Source organism: Lutra lutra, chromosome 4 (assembly GCF_902655055.1).
Source record: "Lutra lutra chromosome 4, mLutLut1.2, whole genome shotgun sequence".
NCBI lineage: Eukaryota > Metazoa > Chordata > Mammalia > Carnivora > Mustelidae > Lutra > Lutra lutra.
In genome coordinates, this window is record NC_062281.1 from 11,433,936 (window position 1) to 11,453,783 (window position 19,848).

At 42.1% G+C, this 19,848-nt stretch overlaps 1 protein-coding gene and 1 pseudogene across 5 annotated transcripts in view; both read left to right on the forward strand.

The window, feature by feature from the left end:
- The window catches only part of ASAP1 (ArfGAP with SH3 domain, ankyrin repeat and PH domain 1), a 354,464-nt gene that overhangs the window by 169,688 nt on the left and 164,928 nt on the right, over window positions 1-19,848 (forward strand). The window lies entirely within an intron of this gene.
- Window positions 1,631-1,757, forward strand: LOC125099429 (uncharacterized; annotated as a pseudogene).

Below are 19,848 nucleotides of genomic sequence, written 5' to 3' on the forward strand. Positions count from 1 at the left end.
AAAACAGAAATGTATTATTGGACTGATAATGCCTCACGGAGGCCAATAATGGTTTTATGTACAAGCCACAGTACTTTTTTTGTTAGCGGTTTAAGTGCCTTTGACTGTTCCTTCTCCTCCTCCCCCCTTCTCCTCCCTCAGGTTTCTTGAATCATGCTAAGTAACTCGATATTGCTCTTGTCCTGCATAATGTCCGCTAACATTGGCAAAATTGTTGGGGGAATGCTTTGGGAGAAAGCATTGGGTTTAACAAACAGTAGTAGAATTTTGTGGACACCGCAAATGATTCTTAAACTGCAGAATTGTCAAGAAGCCTGAGTGCTTCCCTCTTCTCCCAAATTTAGTATACCATGCAACAATAATGATTTTTTAAAAATATTTGGAGAGTAAAGATCACCCATGATCCCACTGCTGTAACCAAACTACTTTTCAGTCTTTGTTGCTCACCTACATTTTTTTAAACATTTGCCACTTCAGATTTTTCTTTTTCACTGTATCAACTAGCACAAATATTGCTCTATAGTTTTTGTGTTTGTTATTTTAAGGGCCATATAATAACATCATCACATAGTTGTTTCTTAAATTACTAAAGCCATTTCAATATTATCAGTCTCCAGAGATTGCCTGCATTTTGGCTGACACCATGAATGTAGTAATCCACTTCTTTGAGTCATTAGCCACTTGTCCCCTATTGAGTGATCTCCCTGGGATGCTTTCCCAGAAGTGAGGTTCTTGGGCACAGGGGATGGAGCGCCATCTTTTGGAACTTGAGCTACCGTATTGCTGTGTCAAAGTGTTGTGTAACCACGCTAATCACATAGAAGGGCCATGGTTTTGGGGGAGACTGCTCTCACAGCTGTTCCAGCAGACTCCCAGCTAGTGGCTTACTGGGTCTCTCTAGAGAGAGGGCCTCACCTTTAACAGATGCCTTAGGAGGTGGTTCTCCGCAAGGAGAAAATTCGACTGAGTTCACTGCTCTTGTAAGGAAGTGTATCCTACCCGAAGGGCGTAAGAGGACTGGCCCCTACTCCCACCTCCCACCAAACTCACTGTTTCTGTAAGGATGGGGTAAAGGAGTTCTTTCAATATGCAATTCATTTACTAATGTCAAGTTAGATTTTTATCAAGTGAAAGATGCTTCTGCCTAGATAACAGAATGGTTAAGGGCCTGGCTGTAGAGTTAGACTGTCTAGGTTTGATTTCAGCTCCGCCTGATCTGCAGGGCGGCTTTGGGCAAGACACTCAGCCTTTCTCATCTGTAACGTTGACGTTCTGATCTAATCATCCCCATCACATTAGGTTAGTGGGAGGATTTGATCTGCTCCTCCATCTAAAGTGCTTTGCACAGCGTCTTGCATAGACAACTCTGTAAGTGTTCGCTGTCGGTATCATATTGTGGCATGCCATTTCTTTCCCTGCTCTCCAGAGTCCGCGAATTACTTGAGCGCTAGAGCTATTATGAACTCTTTTTCCTTAAATTCCAGTAGCCCCTAGAGCTAGTATGGGGGGTAATGGTAGGCTTTGGTTGTGGACTCTGCACTCTCTACTTGTGTTATACGAGCTTCCCCAAACCAGAGTGTATGGAAGGAGCAGGTTGTACTTCTTTCGTGTCCAAAGACTGGTTGATAAGAGCTTTGTGCAGTGGCAGTATCATAGCCAATAAGGTTTATCCGAGGCCTGATTATTTCTAATCGAAGACTGGTTGATAAGAGATGTATTCTGGAAGATCAGAGAACTGTGGTGATTAGCTTTTTCTGTTCCATTGCTTACCCCTCCACTCCTTCCCTCTAGTCTATCTTCGGGATTACCATTGGACCCTCCCATTCTTTCTTCGTTGTCTCTGATTATCCTACTTATTCTGTGCTGCATCCTTGGAATTACTTCATCAGGTATACCTTCCACTTCACTAATTCTCTTATCAGCTATGGATAATGTTAACCATTCCTTTGATACTTTTATTTGTTTGTTTTTGGAAGATCTGTTTAGTATTTTTCACAAGCATCTGTTGTTCATAATATTTTGTCCTTACCTCATTTTTATTATTTTAGATCTTTACCTTTTACAAATTGTGTAATCTATTCAGTAATTAATTATATACATTAACTCTGACGGAAATTTTTTTTCTGTTTTTCACATCTTGTTTATTCTCACTCATTATAGATAGTTTTATGTTTTCATATTTGAGAAGGATAATGTCATTATCAGGAAGGCTTTCTCGGTGGGTGATTAGTATGGCCTGACTGGAATCCTTACCCTCGAGAGTGGTTTTACATTTGATTCCCCTCCGGGTGCTTCCAGCTCCAGACCATTTTTGTTTTATTTAATTCTAAAACATTCTTTAAGAACCAGACTTACTGAGAGTAGCAGGCATAGTTCACGGAGCTCCCCACCACCACCACTGAGATAAAATTTTCAACATGAAACCCACCACCCCTGAGTCATTTTTCAGCTTGAGAGCCCCCATAACATGCAGGTGGGCTCACTTGCCAGTGCCTGTGTAACCTCAGGAGAGACTTCCCTCCCACCACGGCCTAGACATCACCTAGACACGGACAGACCAGCCTTCTTTCATCTCCCTGTGCCGGGGGTACTCTTTCCTTTTCCCCAATTCATCCCTTCATTGGAATTAGAGGTCCTCACGGGGCCCAGCTTTGAAAGGGAACACACCTCCTTACCTGTGAGTTATTTTTTCCTGTCTCTTTGTAGGTGTTAAAATCTGAACTCCACCTAGGTTACCGAGAAATGGAGAAGGCTCCCAGGCCTATTCCAAAATGGTCTCAGGCTCTTCCTGCTCCATCTTTCCTCTGTCTTCATTTCTTCCTTTCTTACAAATTCACTGTGGATGTTAATCAGACTTGATCTAGAAGCTGTACGGTGAGAAGGCCTCCTTTCCTTTTTCATTTTCTGCTGGGGAAAGTAGAGGGAACTCCCAAATCCTGACTGCTTATTTGATTGTTCACATCTAGAAACATTTATGAACATCTCCTGTTGTTCTTCCTTTGCTAGGTGCTCTGGGGAACCGTGGAGGAAACAAGATTTGACCCCTGTCACAATTCTTATTTAAAGCCACCAGCGGCTTTCTTTTGCCTTGAGAAAAAGGCCAGATCCTTGGCCGGGTTCACGATGTTCTTTGAAAGATCCCTCCCCACTTTTTTAACCCTTCTGCTTGCACACCAGGGATTCTAATCCATGTAGCTTCTCCTGGCCTGTGCTTGCCCCTCTTTCTTAAAATGGCCTTCCTTTCCCTTGATGCTTCGAGAATATTTACTCTCCAAAGCCAGGTGAAAACCACCTCCTCTGAGACAGTCTCCCTGACCTCCCAGGCAGGGCTTCTAGAGCCCTTTGTGTATAGTTACTGTCTTAAGCCAACTTACAGTTCACTTGTGCTGGACTGGTGCTGTCAACCACCTGGCGTGTTTCTGGAACGAAAGGATTTATGTTTTATCATGGTGGTACTCACAGGAAGGGGCAGGCGCATTGCTTAACATATACGAAGCAACTAATGCATTCCTGAAGGAAATGCAGTATTTATGTGCAGAATAGCTAAGTAACAATTCAAGAATTACTAGTATTACAGTTAAAAAAAAAGTGGTTTAATAACCATTGTTTTCCAGTATTGAGGAGAGAAGAACTACTGAGGCTGATGGGCCAAGGGTGCTATTTGGGCTGGTCTCCCATGAGGGTGCAAGGAGAGGCTCAGGTTGTGCTAGGAGCAGCACTGCCTTGCTTACTGAGAGGATGGGGCTGGCCTGGGAGCCAGGTCTCCCCAGCAAGGTGCTGGGGCTCGTGGAATTGTGGTAGGCCCTGCAGCTTCTCCCCACAGGGGAAACCTGGAAGGAGCCAGGGCATGAGTCCTCAGCAGTTTTCTCCCACAAGTTAAGAGACCCAGTTGTTTAATCTTGCTGTCTGGCTAGCATTCCTGATTTGGTTTGCCTTTAGGTTAAGCCCAACCCCAGTGTCCTCAAGTCTCATTGTCTTCCCTCCCCGTATCTGGAGGAACACTCAAGAAATGATGTGTGTCTCTCTGTTTACCCCACACCACCTCACCTTCTGGTCACAGCTAGGAATCCTCTGTCTTTTCCAGTAGTTGTGGGCTTTTTCCTTCCCTCCGGTTTTAACAGGGACTGGAATTTCACAGATGCCAGTGTCTACAACACAGAGGTATGTTGCAAGAAGAAGCGGGTATGAAAATTCTAGGCCCTGTTTACCCATGCAGTAGTAAACAAGCTGCTTTAGCTTCTTTGAACCTGTTTTCTTACATATGAAATCATGAATAATGCCTGCCTTGCAGGGCTGTTAAAAAAAAAAGAGAGAGAGATTGATGATCTGTGTCAGGTGTCTGTATGTGCCTGGCTCATGGAAGGCACTCAGAATTGTTATTATTTACATGTAATGCAACTGAGCTCAGTGGAAAAGCCCTAGGCTTTGGAGCAAGGGACTGATGAACTTGGTTCTCTGATCATACTACTTAATAGCTCTGTGGCCTGCAGAGGTTAATAAGACTTTCACGGGCTTGTTCTGAGACATAACTGAAATAACAAAGAGCAGCCTTTCACTCAGGTCCTAGTAAGCAGAGGCTCACTTAAATTTACTCAGAAGTGGTGATGGTGGGTGTTAGTGCCAGACCACCTCATGATCTCTGTCAGTGATGTCTCCTGTTTTGCATTTATGTGTTTCCTTCTCCTCACACTCCTGCCTGGCCAGAACTTGCCAGTGCTTTTTATATCTTTTCTCAGTTGCTCAGCCGAAGTTTGGGCTTGTGTACCTAGCCCTTCATGGCTTCTCTTCTGTCACCTTTTCTTTTCTCTTTTCTCTTTTCTGGTTCGAATTCCTTGGAGGGTCAGGTCTGATTGGCCCAGCTTACCTTTCTTTAACCCAGCCACACATGGATTGCTAGGAAGTCCTTGGGTCTAGCTATCTTCCGTGATCGGGTTAGCAATGCTGGAGGAAGTGTCCTTTGCTGCAAAACCTGGCAATCTCTTGCCTGATCTTCGAGTTGGGGCTTTTTTTTTTTTTTAAAGATTTTATTTATTTATTTGATAGAGATTACAAGTAGTCAGAGAGGCAGGCAGAGAGAGAGAGAGGAGGAAGCAGGCTCCCTGCTGAGCAAAGAGCCCGATGCAGGGCTCGATCCCAGGACCCTGAGACTATGACCTGAGCCGAAGGCAGAGGCTTTAACCCACTGAGCCACCCAGGCGCCCTGAGTTGGGGCTTTTTGAGGATAGGTGTTACAATTACCACACATAATCAGACACTATATGCCAAGTAAATGGAAGCCACTCATATTAATAAATGTGTCAAGTATTTGGAGGGGCTGTTTTTTTTCGGTGTTTCCGTGTTATACACAAATGGAAATATTCTTGAGGCAAAGGGTTAAGGATAACTTTTGGTTTCAGAAGCTATTTCTTCTCTCTTGATGCAAGGCAGACCTTTGGTTGGAATGTAACAAACTAGGGTACAATGAGTCAAGACTTCCACTGGTTTGCGTTTTTCATTAGTGTGTCATTCAAGGAAATCCTGGCTTTTGGGTCATGGAACAGGCCTCTCTGTTTATCCTGCTACAGAAGTAAAATATTCAAAGCATTTAATAATGCCTCTGAAGATAAACTTGTATTTGAGGTCTGTTTTAGAACTTTTTTGGGGAATTTTCAATGAAGCCTATTTTATAAACATTTTCAAAATTTTGTGATAGCCTTTATTCCAACATGGATCATGGAACAGGAGGGGTTCTTACAGTCTAAATATTAGTTAAAGGCATTTGAGAAACTAGGAATTCCAACCAGCATTCAAAGACTGCTTTCTTCATACTGAATAAAGAATCATTTTCCATCCCAAGTGTTTTCTGAAAAGACAGTGAATAAACCTTCTATAACCACATATCTGAAATCCCGCGTGTACTCTTTTTTTTTCCCCCTAGAGTAAAGCTAGGGACATGAAGACAATCTGTGAACTACGTGTTTTTCTTACATGCTGATTGTTAGCTAATGAGAAAAGTATGAATTAGTGTTCATCATCCATATCTGGTGGTTACTTTTATTTTTGGAGCCTATAGTCTTAATTTTTGCTGTAATTGTAAAGTCCATTGGTTCCCCTCCCCCAACTTTTATACCTGTTAACCGTATTCACGCATTCACTCTGCAGATGTTTCTTGTGTACATACAAGATATCAGGTGCTCCATGCTGGGGGTTGGCTGCCAGGGCTGCCAGTAGTTCCAGGGCCAGGAAGAGAACAAAAATTGAGGGAGGGAGATCCTTGATTGTAACCCCCACCCTCCAGAATCTCCCCACCCCAAGTCCTGGCCTCCCCACACATGCCATTTGTGTGATCTCTTCAGGTGTCAGAGATTTTCGTCTGGGCCAACCCTGCTGTGGCCTCAGGATACTTCCACCTGAACGGGTTATCAGCTTTAACTTAGACTGGAGTGGGTTGGACACCCCATGTACCATGTCTTATGGGCAGTCATTTCTCACGGGTTCCCCCACACCTTCCCTGCCCCCCAGGCTTACAGATCTGCCCCGCATCCCAGTATTTCTCATGCATCCCGCCACTCAGCACCTCTCTTCCTGATCCTCCTCAAACTTACTCCTGAGGGAAGGGTTGAACTGTATGGGGTAGTTAAGTCATCACGTGAAGACAAAGTGGCATGAAGGCAGGAGAATACCCTTGAAAATTGCTTAGAAAGACCCATGTTCTTAGCACCAACTGTCGTATGTTTTCCCTCAGTATATTGTTTGTTCATATGAGCCCGAGACAAAGTGGTTGGCTCACATTTAGGGGCTATGATAAGTGCACATAAGTGCACATACACAAACATACGCAGGTTACGCTAGACTCACTTCCAAGCTGGTGAGATCCTTGGACTACACAAGGCTGCGGGAAGTAAGGGGTCTGACTGCCATAGTCTCAGTGGTATGACCTCCTCCCAGTGGGGCTTATGTGGGTAGAAGTACACTTTTTAACTACGAATTCCTCTCCCACTCCCACACTTTTTTCTAAATACATATAATTGAATCAGTGTGGGTTACATTTCTGCATCACTTTCCTTGAGGAGAGGGAGACCCTAAGAGGCCTTGAATTTTCCTGAAAATACCATGTTTTATCTTGAGGGGGTAGAAACAAATTTGGCTGAAAGTGCCACAATTTAGTTTATATTTGCTTTAATGTGAAACTGTTTCCCCCCACAATTCTTCAGTGCCTTGAAAAGAAGCCCTGTGTTCCTCCTGTGGCCTCTGTGCCCTGGTACACCTCTGTTCATAATGTAGTCTACTGGTTGGTGGAAGCGGGTAGTTCAGCGCGTAGAGACCCAGTGGGTCCCCTTACAGGCCTAATTGGCCCGTGTTTCCTACACACATGAGGTCATCCCAGGATCTTCCATACCACTGGGTTTCCAAGCTGAGGACCATAAGTGGCATCATCCCAGGGCCATTCTGGAACTCCAGTTGCATCCTGATGAAGAGAAAATCGTGGGAACAGGAGACAGACCTGGGTTTAGTCCTGGTGTTAAACTGTCCTATGTGAACTTGGGCAAGTCATTTAACCTCTCAGGATTTCAGTTCTTTTATTTTAACATATAATATGGCAGTTAGAATAAGAAATCTCTAAGGTCTTCTCAGCTCTGCACTCAAGTAAAATATAAATTTCGGGCTGTTGGAAATAGAGAAGAGTGGCAGAAGCATTGGTAGTATAGAGATACAGAAGACCCAACACCTTTTTTTTTTTTTTTTAAAGATTTTATTTATTTATTTGTCAGAAAGAGAGAGAGCGAGCACAGGCAGACAGAGTGGCAGGCAGAGGCAGAAGGAGAAGCAGGCTCCCCACAGAACAAGGAGCCCGATGTGGGACTCGATCCCAGGATGCTGGGATCATGACCGGAGCCGAAGGCAGCTGCTTAACCAACTTAGCCACCCAGGCGTCCCGACCCAACACCTTTTACACAAAGTTCATGTTCTAGTGGCCCAGCAAGATGAACAACTCTTTAAAATAATCAGAGATTGTCAGTGATTTGGCAGGAGGAGACCGGTGGTACGGGTTATGTTACCCGGTCTTCCAATTTTACTTATTTAATCAAGTCATTCTTACACTTGCATTGTAAATACATTACATTATCACAGAAATATTAGGAATGCCTACTGAATGGAAAAAAAAAATGAATTCTTGGGTTTTTTTTTTTCCCCACTAACAGGACAATATATAAATAGTGTTGGTTGGCCTTTTCCTTCAAAAGGAAAAAAAAATGAAATTGTAACATACCCTGTGTCACCTACCCCAAAATTGTCATCATCCCCAAAATGTTTTGAAGACAGAGGAAGTACTCGGTATTTTTATCATCTCTAGGACAGCCAAGGACCTAATAGATAAATGCAATTAATTTAAAAGCCTTACTCCTCCTTAATCCTCACACAAGAAGTAGCCAGATTTATAGTTTGCTTGTCTTGGAATTCATGCACTGTAAGTGTGAGGTTCATTTCCAGTCCAACCTTCTATAATTTCTTCCTCAAATCAAGACATTGCAAAATTGCAAGTATTTCCCACCTCCCTTTCCACTTTCCTGTCCATGATAAGAAACTGAAATGCATGGAGGTCATGTGAGGTGATGTGGCATAGCCAGTTAGTGAGTGATCGTGACAACATAATGATGCCTCATTAAGTTTGATTTTAAGAACAGCATTCCTAATTTATGCTAATTTCACTTGAAAATTCGCTGTAGTCATAACCCAACCCATAAAAGGCCCTTGATGGATCAGAGCCCCACTGTCTTTTGATTTGTTTTGTCCGTCTATTCCTTCAATATCAGCTTTAGACTTGAGAGGAAAGTCAGACAGCAGGAGAAGCCCTGTATCCAGGGCCACTCAGTGTAGCCTCACAAAGGAGGTCTGGCAAGGGTTTAAAGTGAATTCGAAACATCTAAGCATCCACTTTGAGGTTCTCTTTCCATAGTAGTAACTCGTGAGACATTACTTCGGTTATTAGCTGAAATGAAAGGGGACATATTTAAAAGAAGTGGAAAATAGAATGTTTGAAGCTTGTTGGGAACAAATAAAGACTTTGGGGGAAATTCCCAAGGGAGAATGCTTTGCTATTTAGTATCCCAAGGCATGGAGGGAAAAAAAATCAGCCCATGTCAGTGAGTGAGTCATAATTTTATTCCTCTCAATTACAGGAAGATTATTTCTTAAATCATGCAGGTCATGAATTTTGTGAACCATTCTCTGTGGGGAGAATTTCAACTTTTTCAACTTCTACCCCTAGCTTCTAAAACATTAAAAAAATTCCATAAATACGTGGACAGATTCCCTTCTATAACTTATTTTTAAAATTGATGGGATAGGGAAAATGTTCCTGTGTCACCTGCCCCAAAATTGAAGAAAATAAAGAAACATGAGAATTGAGACAAGGACATTTTCTGGGATTTTGCAAAGGAAGGTGTCAGCAAATCAGTCCTAATCATATTTTACATATCTACCATGAGAACCCAAAGCTGTTGCATTTGGAATATAAGAATTGTGAGACAGATCAGCCATAGTTGCATGGAGTTCCATTCTCAGAACCAAGAGTACTATTTATTGAACACCTGCTGTGTACCAGGCACTTGCTGCGTTTCTGACCCTTCCCCTTAGCCCTGTCAGACCAGGGGATGCAGGTCCCAAACCTGAGAGCGATCTGGGGAATTGCCTGTACTCTCAGAGCAATTCAGAACCAGAGCCTGAAATCAGACCTGGGTCATCTGGGCTCTGATGTCTGTCGTGTTTCTACAACACTCACATGAAACACTTGGAAAGTAGTAAGTAATTCAGCATCCTCAAGAGCTGAAATATGTCCTTGAGACTTGAGGGTGGAGGATAGGAGTGAGTAGCAGGGAGGCCTGGGAAGGCTTTATAGCTCCAGTGACCATATAACTTACCCAATGGGACAGGAGTGGGGGTGGCTCTGTTACTTATACCAGGGCCATGTGTGTAAAGGGGGATTGTCCTCAGTACACCAACTGGGCCGTGCATTTCATGGAGGAGAAAGACTGAGGGGCTTGGGCAGAGTGACACTGACTTTCTCTATAAGCATCCTAAACATGCCCTAACAACTTCCATCCCGAGCCAGCGCCCAGAACACAGGTAGGATCCGTAGGAGACTTTGGCGCCAGTGCTGGGCAAGAGTGACTGGCACCTCCTCCTTAGGTCCTGATCTTTATCGTTCTGGGAAAAGTGAGCTCTGCTCAACCAAGGCATCTTATAGGGAAAGTTGGACTTCTGACTTTTTATTTTAAATCTCCCAAGTTTTAAATGTTTGGAAGCTAATTCGGAATTTACAAAAGATAATTATGCAAGCCATGTAAAATAAACTCAGGCAAGTTGGATTTAGACTGTGAGCCACCCATTTGCTTTCTCTGATCTAAATTACAACATGTTATGATCCAAGTCTGTGTTACCCAAACTGTATTGTGTGGAGAACTGGTTCTGAGACATTAGTAGGCACTTCTAAGAAAGGATAGAGGTGGGAAGTATGCTTTTGAGGCCAAATAAGTTTGGGAAATACTTTGTTAAAGTTTAAATTAAAAAACATTTTTTTTTAAACAGGAATCTCATGGTATTTTAATGTATTAATTTTCTGTGAATTTTCAAAGGGTGTATGGTGGGGGTTGGGGAGGGATTCCCAAACTTACTGACTGCAGATACTTTTTGTCTCACAGGTTAATTGGGCTCAGATTTCAGGAAATTCTGATTCTAAGTGAAGAGTTCTCAAATTTAAGGATATTCTGAATAAAAGCCCTAGAACCACCCTGTACTTGACCACACTTTTGTCAGATGAAAGCTCTTGGAAGGAAGTACCACATCACCAGGTCCTTCAGAGCTGTGCCACACAAACTGTTAGTCACACTCTACGGGGTTTGCCCAGGTCTGGGTTTGAACCACTTGTCTCTTCTTAGTGGGCTTTGTCATTGGAGAATGGGAGAGCTGTTTGTTCCCTTTTGAGAAGTGGAGTCATTGGGAATCTCTGGGGTATCTAGATCTCAGACTGTCACTGGGTATTGTGCTGGGTGGCACTACAGTGGCTGGAAGGTTTTTGGAGGGGGAGCTTCCCTTGAGGGTGTCCATTATGGTTACCAGGAAGTGTCCACTAAATGTGTGACTCTAGTAAAGAAACAGCACGGACATTTGGAAAACAGCAGCAAGTACATAAAACCATCCATCATAAGCTGGGATGCTTTCTCAGAGCCCTTAGCGCTGCAGCTCCGTTTTGTAATTTTTGATATTTGAAGCGGAAACCACTTCTTAACAAATCATTCACAGGAAATTTGCCCCTTCCTTTACAATGTAGCTCAGTCCACAAAATGTCATTTAATAAAAGTTTTTTGTTGTATTTCTCAAGAAGACTTTGAATTTTCTTTATCATTCTTTCAAGCTGTATTTTTCTTAAATGTTTTCTGGAATTTTCTACATGCTTCACTTCTAGGTGAATACATTTTTGCCTTGGCACACTTATCCTCAAATATCATATTACAGGGAAGCATTCATGCTTAAAAACATCCTGTGTCCAGCTACCTAATAAATGTGATGGAGGTAATTCATCACGATCCTTGAGGTCAGGGGTCATCTCTGTATTTCCTGACTCTGGGACACAGTTTCCACTGGATATTTGTCAGATCAGTGAATTCAGAGTGGAGATTGAGGTTTTTCCCCAAATATTCGGTAGATATAGCCCCATTTCAATTAAGATTGGTATACCAAAGTCTGAACGCTGGAGGGTGATCATTTACATTACAAAAGGACTCATTGTGATAGAATAACAATACAACTTGACACGAGTTGAAGAAAGCCTCTCTGAAATGTTAATGTGCATCTTTGAGGAAATAAGATTTAATTTCATAGGCTTGATTTATAGAAAACTACTTCAGCTCTTGTCAACAGGAAGATTTACCTTTATGGAAATAATACCCAGTGGAGCATAATACTCCTCTGTGCTTCAGAGCAGACTCTCATACCAACCCCAGGCATGTTTTCCTCGAGTAACATTTAATCGATAGGTCCCTGGTCTCTGAGCATTCCTCTGCTAACGACATTCTATCTGAACGGGCTTCCTGAGGAAGCTTTATTTGAAAAGGTGCACGTTAAGGACCAGCATTGTGTGTGGGAGGGGAGAGTGTTCTGGTGGGGGGAGGTGGCCTGTGTTAGCCATTGCTCCCTTTTAAGATGGCTACACACTGAGTTAACCACTATCCTAAATCTCACTCCCCGGTAACTTGCAAGAGGATTATTAGTTAGATCTTTGTGACATTTCTGGTATGTGACAGCTTTTTAGAAGTCAAAGACTTAAGACCTTTTGTCAATGTTGTGACTTAGTGGCCTGTGAATTTATTAATACGGTAAGAGATTATCATTAGTGCCTGCTAGTATTTCATAATCATGTTTAAAAACACACAACTGAAAATCACCCTTAGTAAAAGAAGCTTCATTATTTGACAACCATGCTGATAAGTAGGTCTTAAAAATAAATATTTTTATTTATGGAAGTTAAAAAACTGGCTATTCACTCAGCAGTGGGAATCGGATGGGAGACAAAGGACATACGTATCAGGGGGATTGAAGGCCGTGCAGCTGCTGTAGTGGTAATGGCTATATGCCTGTGCAGAAAAATAAGCAAAAATGTTTGCAGGATAATATGAAGTTTAAAAAGCAGAATACAAACTGCATGTAAAACTGTTTGTTTACATAGAATAAACATGAACTGAGTTGTCCATGAACAAGGTTGGGAAGTCAAAAAAAAAAAAAAAGAAAACAGTATTTAGAGTTGTACAGCTAAGTAAAATTTATTAAAATGTTTATTTCTGGTTTGTTCAGTATTATGTCCAAAGACAAATCCAAAATTTTCTGAAGTGTTTTAGTTTTTGCTGGTAAAGTATGTATCCTACATGCCTTGTGGTAGAAAACAGCAGACTTGGGAGAAATACCTATTTTTATTTGCTTTTAGCAATATAGTATCCTTAAGGTCATGGAACATCTGTGAATGGAATCCTTTTTCTAAATTAAATTTTGATTTGGGAGACTTGAGTTTTAAAACAGCATTTATTACCCGGGTGGGCTTAGGAAAAATCACCTAGGCTCTCTGAATCTTCATTTCCTCAGAAAGGAAAGACTGTGATATTATTTGGGCAGTTGGGAAAAGCAGATGCAAAATAGTAAAAATGACAAGAAAATACAAAGTATTGCTCTATTTCAGAACAATGTGAATGCCCTTGATGCCATCTCTTCTATATAAACATCCTTAGATTGGTTTCTGCTACTTTAAGGAAAACCTTTCACACAGTGTGTCCTTTTACACACTGGACAGTGGAATCGTCTTCTCTGTATACAGACTGCACACAGCCCCTAGCTGCATTCTGGGCGGGTCTTACTCCATTTCCCACAGCACAGTTCTTACTTAAGAGAAGGAAAATCTAGTGTTCATTAACAGAGTTTCTCAACTTTGGGCATGTCCATTATAAAACCTTCTTGCACATGCATTCCATGTGCACGTATATCGACACATATACATTATACATAATCTTCGTTGCTAGTACTGTATAATTCTATATGACATAAAATAATACAAATACAAGTTCTAATATTTTTCTTCCCACACCACCATGGAAAATCTCATGTGCCTCCTCGGGAGATCACTGATCTAAAGAGCTCATCTGAGTGGAAGGTTTATATCTGCATCTCCCTGTTCTTTTCCTTCTATAGTAGCACCACCAGCCATGTAAAAACTGTCCTTGCTAATTATATGTCTCGTGGGAGCCTGGGAAAAAATAAATCAGAGTACTGTCTCTGCAAATCCTAGCTAACATTTGTTGAGGGCTTCCTCTGTGCCAAGCACCACTCTGAGTGCTTCCTTTACTTAGATCACCTCACTTAATCCACAAAACTATGTCAGATGGGTTACTGAGGAAGAAACTGAGGCACAGCTGGGTTAAGGAATGAGCCCCAGTTGCGTAGTTAGTAGTGGGGCTGGGATGTCACCCCAGGCAGAATGGCTCCCATTCTGTGCTCTTAACCACCATGTTTAAATTCCAGCATCTAGTCAGCTTTTACGTGACTCTCCATTTAAAAAAAAAATTTTTTTTGAGAGATTTTATTTATTTATCTGATAGAGGTCACAAGTAGACAGAGAAACACAGAGAGAGGGGGAAGCAGGCTCCCCGCCAAGCAGAGAGCCCAATGCGGGGCTCGATCCCAAGACCCTGAGATCATGACCTGAGCTGAAGGCAGAGGCTTAACCTACTGAGCCACCCAGGCGCCCCGTGACTCTCCATTTTAGATAAAATTGTGTGACCCGACCTAAATGACTGAGAACCATCAGCAGCGTGTTTTGAATCATCAGGTCAGGACCCAGACCTGCAGCTGAGTAAGGCACTGTCGAACTTCAGAGCTGGTAGGAGGTTAAAAGGCTCTCACTAGCCCTGTGGTTCCTAATGTGTTTGCACACATTAGGATAGGATCCTATCCTGAGGTAGGATCCCGATAAATTCTAAGGATCCTGAAAAGATGTGACTCAGGAAATGCCTTTCCGGTCTAGGTTTTAATTCTTTTAAGGAACTCTCATTATGGTATAACATGGAAATGGTGTTCACATGACTATTTTTTGGTCTTTAAATACCTTGTTGTACCTATAATTATTATTTTCCCAAGAATGGAGCTGAAATTGCTTCAAGATGAAAGCATGGAGCTTGTGGGTGGGTGTGCTACTCCGAACTTTAGAACTACAGCAGAAATTAGAGGTTCACAAGGTAATTGCTGTGATTATAGTTTTCTTTTTGGCCCCAGACAGGAGCTCTGGAAACACAATATTCTACTAATTTTTTAAATGTACAGTTTGCAAGGCAACACGGAAATTACTGAGAGTATGTACTATTTCTCCCTCATTTTCTATGAAAGTTAACATCTTACTGGGTCTTTTGTAATTGCTTAGGAAGAAATAGGCATTTAATGTATTATAAGACACTGTTAAAATACTTTAAAAAAATTTTAAGTACTAAGTCCGTCCTATAGTACTTTTTTAGGAAATTATTTTAAAAGGAAAAAAAATTCCTAATTGTAACAGTCCTAGGTAGCCACAGCTTTTAAACACCCTGTGTACCTCTCTAAACTTTGCATTTCTAGAAAATTCATATCTTTGCAATACATGTCATTTTACATAATAAATAGTGGTACCGTGTAGTATTTGCACACAGCACGTAACAGCTGCTTTAATAACTGGCAGTCCTTTCTTCATCCTAATTGTTGCTAATTTTATGTTTTAGTGGCCATACAATAAGCCTTCCAGTTTGTTTCATATCTTATTTTGCTATTTCCCTGTCATCAGATATAGGTTATTTCCAGCCTTTCATACTATAAAATCTGGTGTCGTGTTCTGTGGGGTCTTCTGTTGGTTTATGATTGAGGGAGTGGTGGTAATTTAAATGGGAATGATCAAGAGCGGAATTACTTGTCAAATGTAAGAGCAGCTTTGTGACTTGGAATACAGTTTATCCTTTAAATCAATTATGACTATTTCTGAAGCCTCTTCGTTATTTTGTATCACTTTTCTTACTGGTTATAACTCTGTAAGGATAAAGGGACACTTTAGTATCACTTTACTTGCAATTTAAAAATCATTAGTGTGTTTGAAATTATTTGCATATATTTACTGTTTCCAATTTCTTGTGGCCTCTTTTGTCCTCCTATTCTCCTAGCTCTACAGCAGCAAAATAAGAATTCCACATACTAATTATATGTTACAGATGTCAAGTTTGTTCCCTTTTCTGTTGTTGTAATTATTTTTCCCTCTTAGTTCATCTTAGTTTTGTTAAAAATTTATTGTAGTCATTTGTCTTCTTCTAATAGTATCTGTTGTCTGCATTGGCCTCTTTATCATCAGGCCTCCTTAACCGATACACATAGTATATTTTTTGAGATTTAATTTTGTTAGATTTTTTTTGAGAAAGCACATCTTAATCGGCTCCAGGCCCAGTGTAGACTCCGGTGTGGGGCTCTATCTCATGACCCTGAGATCATGACCTGAGCTGAAGTCAAGAGTCAGACACTTAACCAACTGAACCCCCCGACCGAGCGCCCCAAACTTTGTTAGATTTTTTTTTTAAATAGAGTTTCCTATATTGATATCCCAACAACATTGCTGATTAGGTGTGCAGCAAAAAAAAAAAAAAAAAAAAGGTATTCTGATTTTAATTATTTTAATTGAGAATTGCAGGGTTGTAAAGTTAAAAAAGCAATGTCTTTAAAATATCCCAGTCTTTGATATTCTGTTGTGCATTGGTTATCTCCAAAAAAGAGGTACAGCTAACACATAGTATTTTCCAAAGTTGTCGCAAATTCTTTTTCCCCAAGAATACCTTCTACTATCTCTCAACAAACAGTTTTCTACAGATCACAGTGTGGGAAATTCTGCTTTAATTCACTTTGTTGTTTTCAACCTGTTCAGTTTTTTTGTGAAAAACGGCCATTCGTTTTTAGTAATCATCTTCATGCAAATGTGTAACTGGCATTTCTGGATCTCTTCTGTCAAATTAGGTCTTTCTTTGTAAAACACATTACTAACAGTGATCAGATCTGCAGTCCACAGCTCTGAGGTTTGTCTGGAAAATACACAAGAGATGGCTTATGGCTTGTATTCCCTTGAAATTGTCTTCAGAAGCTGGGCACATGAGTCTATAGAAAACCTAGCGTGCGGCATACCTGGGCATGATAGGAGGGGGAATCAAATGTCATTAAATTAGACAGTCAGATTTGGCAGAAAGAACACAGATCAAATTTAGAGTTAGACTTCACAGAGTGAAAAGCCCGGTTTTGCCATTTACTAGTTTTTTGGCCCTGGACACTTGTTCTGACTTAAATCTTTAAAAGGCATAGTAATGCTGGTTTTTTGTAATTGGTAGAGTCTTTGAATACCAAATTCAATATGTCCTTTTCAAAACATTTCTTAGAGGACAGGGGCTACCCAAAGAACAAAAATGGCTGGAATTAGAATCTGACACCAAAACTGTGGTTTATCTTTTAATCACATAGAAATCTTAACTCTGTGGTCCTTTCCTGAAACTATTCACTGTTGATGCAGTTGTTACTTTTTAAAAAATTAAGCCATCTTTCACTTAAAATCTAACAGGCTAAGAGAGCTGAGTAGTAATGGCCCTAGGACTTGAAAATGTTTGACTTTCAGACAGTCAGAGCCAGAAGAGATGTGCGTGGACCATTTTTCTAGATTTATTCATCCGGAAGCTGCGAGCCTGAGAGGTCTGATGAGCAGAGTCTGAGTTAGATGTCTGGTGCCCAGGGTCCTGCAGGGGATTCTCTCTGCCCACTATGAACATTGAGGTCTCCTGAGCACATGCAGCCCTGGGATGGGGTCAGGAAGCTGGCCTACAATGGGGGAATGAAAATAAATACATGTGTAGTATCTTAAAAGTTTAACAGCTACCATTTGTTGGTGATAGAAGTATAAGAAAAAAATCCTTATGATAAGTGCTTTCATAGCACTAGGGGCTGAAGAAAGTGTCTCAGCAGGAAGGGGGTAGGGGTTCACAGAAGAGGTGCTAAAACCCAATCTTAAGGTTGAGTGTGAGTATGCAAGATTGTTAAGAAGACGAAAGGCAGAGTATTGTTGAGAAAGGAGAGAACTGGCATCACTGGAATTGGAATAGAGACCCAAAATTCGAGCACCGTTAATTTGAAGGGCTAGGAATTATAAAGTGAGCTGAAGACAAAGGGAGTCCGAGGCTGTAGTGTGGTGTAGGGTGCGGAAAAGGCACTGTCCGCGGGTTTGTGCTTTATTCTAGGTTCTAAGGCGAGAGTGACGCCATCACATTTGTATTTCAGAAAGGCTACTCTGGCACCCGGGTGGTGGGTGAGGGTGGGGTCGCTCAGAGACCATTAAGGGACCTCGCTAGGGCATGACCACGTCCTGCTATAAGGAAGGAGCCTTGGGGACGGGTTCAAGAACGGCTGCCCAGGTGGAACTGGTGGGATTCCCCAGCTTGCTAGATAGAAGGATTAGGTGGGAGGGATGCGACCTAGAGTCTAGCATCTTGAGGTGCTGAGCAGGTGTGAAACAGGAAGGAGTAAGTATTTCTGGAGGAAGCCTTAAGTCTGGGGTGTGGTCCTAGAGGAGGAAGTGAATTGAGCCACAACAGAAGGACTTAAGAGAATTGACGTTAGTGAAATACCCAGCCTGTTGGCTCTTCCCTTTCCAACCTTGCTTCTTTACCTTCCCTTCCCAGTACAACAGCCAGAGTCGTTTTTCTGAAGGGCAGGACTAGTCACCTTGTTCTAAAACCCCAGGGACTCTGTCTTTAACTAACTATTGCTTTCAGAAGAAAAACCAAACTCCATGCCTCGGCTTTTCCTTCCTACATGGTCTGAAGGCTGCCCAAATCCTTATCCTCTGTGTGGTTTTGGCCACCTGGTCTCACTGGGGCTTCTAAACACCAAGCATATCTCTTCAGAAATGTTGCTGTACACTCAATTCTTTTCTGTCATCCGCTTTAAAGAAGAGAAGGGTCTCGTTTTTGCCGGCTATCCCTTTATCTAGATGGTCCTTGGCATGTAGGAGGGGCAGGTAGTTGTGGGTAGGTGGACATAGTTTGTAGGGGCTCCTGTTCATCCCCCTCACATTCCTCAGCATGGCCTGCATACCTTAGTGACCTTTCTGTGGGCCAGAGCGGGATTAAAAATACCAGGTAGGGAAGCTATCCCTCAGATACTTGTTTTCTGATAGATAAGTCAACCAATTTTTTTTCAAAAGATTTTTCTACCAGTCACTCTCACTGGTGTCTTTCAATAAGTCCCTGATATTTTTAAGTGCACCTGGAAGCTTTCACAAGCCTGTACATCTCCATATTAACATGAATCCTGTGTGTGGTACACACACCGACTATCGGTTTTCAGGAAAATGATGCCCGGTGTCAAGTGTGTAGGTCCTAGTTAATGAAGTCCATAGAGGCTGCCATTTCTGGGCTACACCCGAGGTTCAGTGGAAAGCCACTGTGTGGTTTTGACTAACACCCACAATGCCAAGCACCGTATGTAGCAGGTGGACCGACATGAAATGGTCGATAGACAGTTCACGCCTGAGCTGCTGGGGTGGCACAACCCCAGCCTGCTGCAGGTTGCCTTCTTCCCACTTTGCTTTTTGTCCTGTTCCTTCCTGAAAGAGCTGCTTGGGTTTTCCCGCAAAGCACTGCTAGTCAGTTCCTCTTTGGCTCCTTCACAGAGAACTCCTAGAATGGGAAGGAAAAGGGTTTTGAAGTTGCTTAGAGGCTCGATTACTGAGTCCCTGGCTGATTTTTTTTTTAAGGACTTTTTATTATTTTTAAGTAATCTCTGTACCTAGAGTGGGGCTTTAATCCACAACCCCAAGATCAAGAGCTGTGTGCTTCACCAACTGAGCCAGCTAGGCGCCCCTCCGCCTACTGATTTTTTTTTAAAGTTTCCTCCATCCTGTAGACCTCAGTGCGTCACATTGGAAGATTGGAGTGCGCAACACTTGAGTACAGGCTTTAAGGTCCAGAAGACCTGGTTTTGAGTCTTGGCTCTGTCTCTGACCAGCTGCGGGGTCTAAGACCATTCTCAGCTTCAGTCTCCTTATCGGTAAGGTGTGGGTAATAGAAGCCCCCTTGGAGATTCCTGTGAGGATTAAATAAGATATTGTGTAGAAAACATGGTCATGATATTTTGTCATCATTGTCAATATGAGGGACAGCAGAGGCAGGAATGAGCAAATACAAGAATCTGAGGACAGGGAGGGAATGGAAGAGAAGAAGGAAACACCTGTGTAGAATGTGGGGTCTCCCTGGCCTCTGCGCTTGGGCTTGTAGCCATCCT